Source organism: Lygodium microphyllum, chromosome 1 (genome assembly GCF_053477565.2).
Source record: "Lygodium microphyllum isolate KBCC chromosome 1, Lygodium_microphyllum_v1.1.10, whole genome shotgun sequence".
Classification (NCBI taxonomy): domain Eukaryota; kingdom Viridiplantae; phylum Streptophyta; class Polypodiopsida; order Schizaeales; family Lygodiaceae; genus Lygodium; species Lygodium microphyllum.
Genome location: NC_141135.1, coordinates 106,264,364 through 106,270,292, shown reverse-complemented (window position 1 = coordinate 106,270,292; position 5,929 = coordinate 106,264,364).

The window sequence follows — 5,929 nt, the reverse complement described above, 5'->3', positions numbered from 1 at the left end:
ACATTGTCTGTGCATTTCCAGCCTGCATTATGGCATCCTCTTCGATTGATAATGCCATATTTAACATCACAAAGTTGGATGGTACCAACTACTCTTATTGGAAGAGTCAAATTTGGCAGGTCTTGGTGCAGAAATCTCAGATTAAGCCACTTCGGTTGAGTGGGGAGCAGCCTGAAACTATGGACAATGACGATTGGCTTGAACTTGATGAGCTATGCAAGTCCACGATTATATTGTCTCTCACTGAACAGGTACATTATAATGTATTTGAGGAAGCACAGAGTGCATGGGATATATGGAATGAGATCAAGAATCTTTATGATAAGAAAAGTTCGACGAGTCAGATGTACTGGTTGAAGCAGCTTATGGATCTGCGCATGAAGGATAATGCGACTATGTCTGCTCACTTGAGCCAGTTCCATGCTATACTGAAGAACCAGACTTCGTAGGATATCACCTTTGGAGAGGAAGTAACTCCTCTTTTCTTGCTTGGGACTTTGAATGAGTCATGGGATGTATTCCGCACTGCCCTATGTGCCTCTAGTGCTACTCTAAAACTGAATGATGTTGAGAGTGCTCTTCTGCAGGAAGAGGTTAATCGCAAAAACTTGGATGCATCTCATGTTTCACATGCTTTGACAGTTAGAGGCAGGAATGATAGGAATGATCGTGGTAATAACTATGGCCGTGACTCGCAGAAGGGTCGGTCTAAATCTCGTGGAAATTCGCGTAGTAAGTCGCGTGGGCGCAACGCTAATGTCACTTGTCATCATTGTGGGAAAAAGGGCCATATCAGGCCACAGTGTCATGAGTTGCGCAATGAGAAGCGCAAGGATAAGGGCAAAGAGAAAGTGCAGGCGAAGTCCTCTGATCGCAGCATAGTACCTGCGAAGTCCAGTGTCAAGATTGAAGAAATTAATGTCATGCAGACCGAGGATTCCGATGGTAGTGATGAGTTCATACTTGCAGCTAGTTCTTCTGATGCTTCACACTTGACTGAGACACCTAGTATGTATGCACAGTGCTGGTTATTGGATTCAGGTGCGTCCTTCCATGTGATGCCTTACCGTGAGTGGTTTCACTCTTACCGTACTGTATCTGGATCAGTCAGACTTGGAGATGACAAGTCTCTTGATATTGTGGGCTGTGGAGATATTCAGTTGCAGTTTTCCACTGGCAGTTCCTTTTTGCTCAGGGATGTACGTCATGTACCTGCGCTTACGCGCAGTCTTATGTCTGCAGGACAGTTGGATGATGCAGGGTTTCATGTCTGTTTTGGGGATTCTGCCTGGAAGATTACCAAAGGTAGACTTGTGCTTGCTAGAGGCGCCAAGGCTGGTAGCCTCTATCCTCTTGTTGTATCTCGGTCTTCTGTAGACCATGTTTTGGCAGTGGGCTCTATCCCACATGTATCACTTTGGCATGCCCGTTTGGGGCATTTGTCTTTGAAGGGAATGAAAATGTTATCTGGTTTGCAGTATCTTCCGCCTTTGGACTATGCACGTTTTGACTCGTGTGATCATTGTCTTTATGGTAAGCAGAATAGGTCTACGCATAAGAAATCGGGTAGGCCATGCATGAGTGAGCCCTTGGCTTTGGTGCATTCAGATGTTTATGGGCCCATGCCGTGTATGTCTATGGGTGGCGCGAAGTACTTTGTTACCTTCATTGATGATTTTTCTAGGAAAGTGTGGGCTTATCCCATAAAGCAAAAGTCCGATGTCTTGGCAGTCTTTCAACGTTGGCTTGCTATTGTTGAGAACCAGACTGGGTATACGCTGAAATGCACTAGGACTGACAATGGGGGAGAATATGTCTCACGTGCTTTTGAGTAGTTTTGTGATGACAAGGGTATTAAGTGTCAGTTGACCGCCCCTTACACCCCCGCCCAGAATGGTTTGGCTGAGCGCATGAACAGGACTATTCAGGAGCGTGTCTGCTCTATAGTTAGCCATGCAAGCCTACCACAGAGCTTTTGGACTGAGGCAATTAGTACGGCAGTGCATGTCATAAACCGATCGCCTTCTAGTGGATTGGATTTCCAGGTTGCAGAGGAAGCTTGGGCTGGTAAGCCACCCTCTTATGCGCATCTCCGTGTCTTTGGATGTGAGGCATTCTGCCATGTGCCCAAGGACAAGAGGAGTAAGTTGGATCCAAAGAGCATCAAATGCATCTTTCTTGGTTATGGTGATTCAGGAGAGATGGGCTATCGCCTATGGGATCCGCATGCTCGAAAAATAGTACGCAGCCATGATGTAGTCTTCCATGAAGACAAGATGCACAGGCAGCCTAAGAAAGTGGTTGAGATCCGTAGAGTGATCTTTCAGGAGGAGCCTAGAGCTCCTGCACAGCCAGTTGGACAGCCTACAGCTGCAGCAGATGCTCATGGTCAGGGTGTTAGACAGGCAGCTGGGCAGGCAGCAAAGCCTGCAGTGAGACGGTCTGCTAGAGACAGACGTCCACCTGATAGATTTCAACCCTCTATGCATTATATTTTGGTTACAGATGCAAGAGAGCCTTTCACTTGTGATGAGGCTATGCGCAGGGGTGATAGTCACTCCTGGGAGAGGGCTATGCAGTCTGAGATCGACTCCAAGAGAGCCTTTCACTTATGATGAGGCTATGCGCAGGGGTGATAGTCACTCCTGGAAGAGGGCTATGCAGTCTGAGATCGACTCCTTGCATAAGAATGAGACTTGGGATTTGGTTGCCTTACCTAAGGGCAAGAAGGCTTTGCCATGCAAGTGGGTGTACAAGCTGAAAAGTACCCCTGGACACCCCAAGCCGGCATACAAGGCTAGATTGGTAGCAAAGGGTTTTAAGTAGGAGCATGGTGTAGACTTTGATGAGGTCTTTTCTCCTGTGGTTAAGATGACCACCCTGCGCTTGGTCTTGGCTTTGGTTGCTCAGCTTGACTTAGATCTATATCAGATGGATGTTAAGACGGCTTTCTTACATGGAGACTTGCATGATGAGATCTATATGGAGCAGCCTAAGGGCTTTGCAGAACCTGGCAGGGAGCACCTAGTGTGCAAGTTGAAGAAAAGTCTTTATGGCTTGAAGCAGGCACCTAGGGAATGGTATCATAAGTTTGATGCCTTTATGCAGTCACAGGGCTACAACAGGAGTGCTATGGATCTGTGTCTTTACACAAAGAAAGCCCGTGATGGTTCATTGCTTATTTTGGTACTCTATGTGGATGCTATGCTGATAACAGGGAAAGCTCATCATGAGCTAGATGCTCTTAAATCTCAGCTGAAGAAGAGCTTTGAGATGTAGGATTTGGGACAGGCCTCTCACATACTTGGTATGTGCATTAGACGTGACAGGCATCAGGGACTCCTCTACTTGTCACAGAGGGAGTATATTCATAAAGTCCTTGAGCGCTTCCGCATACAGGACGTAAAGCCTATTGGCTATCCATTGCCTTCTTATGTGAAGGTATCACAGGCCGATTGTCCGCAGACAGATGAGCAGAGGGCCGAGATGGCCCAAGTTCCCTTATGCTTCAGTCGTGGGCAGTTTGATGTATGCCATGATAGCCACTCATCCAGATATTGCCTTTGCAGTTGGTGTTGTGGCACGCTATATGGCTACACCTGGTAGGAAACATTGGGATGCCGTGAAGAGTATCATGAGGTACCTGAAGGGCACAACAAATATGTGTATTTGCTATGGCAGCCAGGATACAGGGGTCGTGGGGTACACTGACTACGATTATGCAGGACATGCAGATAGTAGGAAGTCCACTTCTAGCTATGTATTCACCTATGCTGGAGGTGTTGTCTCTTAGATGTCCAGGGTTCAGAAGTGTACGGCTTTGTCTACCACTGAGGCCGAGTATGTTGCAGCCACTGAGGCTTGCAAGGAGGCCATATGGCTAGGCTGTCTAGTTGCTGACCTTGGGATTGATGCTATACCTACACTGCATTCGGATTCTATGAGTGCCATTCAGTTGGCTAAGAATCCGGTCTTCCATGCGAAGACAAAACACATTGAGGTGAGGTATCACTTCATACATGGTGTCGTGGAGGACAAGTTTGTTGACCTTGTCAAGATCTCCACTGACGAGAATCCCGCAGATCTGCTTACGAAAAGCCTCACTACTGAGCGCTTTGCCTTCCTCAGGAGATTGATGGGCGTTGGATGAGATGTTGCATTTCCTTATCCCTTGTACCTATGTACAGTTGTACTGTCTTTTTCTTTTCTTTCTCTCTCACTGGGGTAGATTCGCCTTTAAGTGGGAGGTTGTTGGGGTAAAGGTGCCTCCGCCGTGCCGCCCCGTGTATTACTACACCAACAGTACCCACCACTGCACACTGCAGGTGGCGGGCGCCCGTCACGTCACTTTATTCTTTACATTCATTTTTTAGTGACTAGTAAATAAAGGAAGGCCCGGTCACACATTGTGACTGTTGGAGTTCCCATTTCTTGTCTCTCTCTTTCTTGCTCTTGCTCTCCTGCCATAGCTCGCGTGCAAGCTTCGATCCTTCTCACCTTTCACATTTTGAGATAGTTTCAAACAAAGATGAAAACTTTGCTTTATCAAGAAAGTCAACATAAATAAATCTATCATAATGGCATGCTTCAGAGGATTTAAAAGGGTGCTCCAAAATTAGCAAAGTATGAGAATGCGGTAGCCCTCACTTTTGAAACTCAATCACACTAACATAGCCTGCAACATTCCCAAACATATTCCTTTTCAACAATGTATGCATCATATCAGCATGTTTTTTATGGAAGACTTGAGCAGTCAAATCAAGACGATCATAAGCAATCTGTCCAAAAAACAAAGCATTAGTTATCTCTAACCACTTTAGATTACATGTCATCGTTATAAACAGATCATGTTTTCCCTTACTCCGCACTATAGCCATGGCATCCTGATACAACTGATACATGTGCCTTGGCCCACCAATAAAAGAAGATGGAAAAACTGCTCTTTCACCAATAGAGGCACCAATAATTCCCACTGGCCCATCATCCATCACTCCCATCATATCTGATAAGCCCTTATAAACTTCCGAGCGTAAAACTTATTAATTCTGACGACACCAAGCCAAACTACATTGCTCTATACTACAGTAAGCATCAACAATAAATTGTTGCAACATTCAACCACCCCGCAACATGCACATCTCAATGTCCTCACGCACTTATAGTCGAAATGCATAAAATTGCATCTAACACAGTCCTTATTAGACAATCCATGTATATTAATTGGAACATTAACACCACTATAAGGTACCTTTACATGCCAACCATCATCACCCATAGGAAAAAGAAGAATGTATAGCATTGGTATATATATCCGATGTAAGTTTAAAACAGCAATACATCATCCATCTCGACTATAAACATGTATGTCTCGACGATCAAGAGTATTCTCATCGCCTTGTCCTAGCATGATAACCGCAACCTCAGTTGTTGACACTGGAGCTGAGTATTGTATATTGGCATGTTGAACCCCAAAAATAGTCATTCTCAAATCATGCAAGGGATTGTTTTGCAATTGCATACCCACAGATCTAAAAGCTTGTGCATATGCATTGTGTTGATGCATCATAGACTGAAGCTCCCCAAGCAAATTTGGCAATAAACTAGGCATAACATCCAACCGATTAGATAACTCATGCTCAGTATCATAAACATAAAGTTGTGCAAGTCTTGGCCTTTCATGTCGTTGCACATTAGGAATCAAAGGGACTATACGATGATAAATGGAGCCATGCACTCTTAAGGTATAAGAATTTCTCACAACAGACAAAAGCTCATCAACATTGGAACCAAGTGACACAAATGCAAGAGCATTATTATATGCTCGTATATTATTTTTAATACTCTACTTTGAGGGTGCATACCATGCAACAAATCATGCAATAGCTGTGGTGGATATTGCAATTGTGGCAACATTACTTTTCCATTTCGA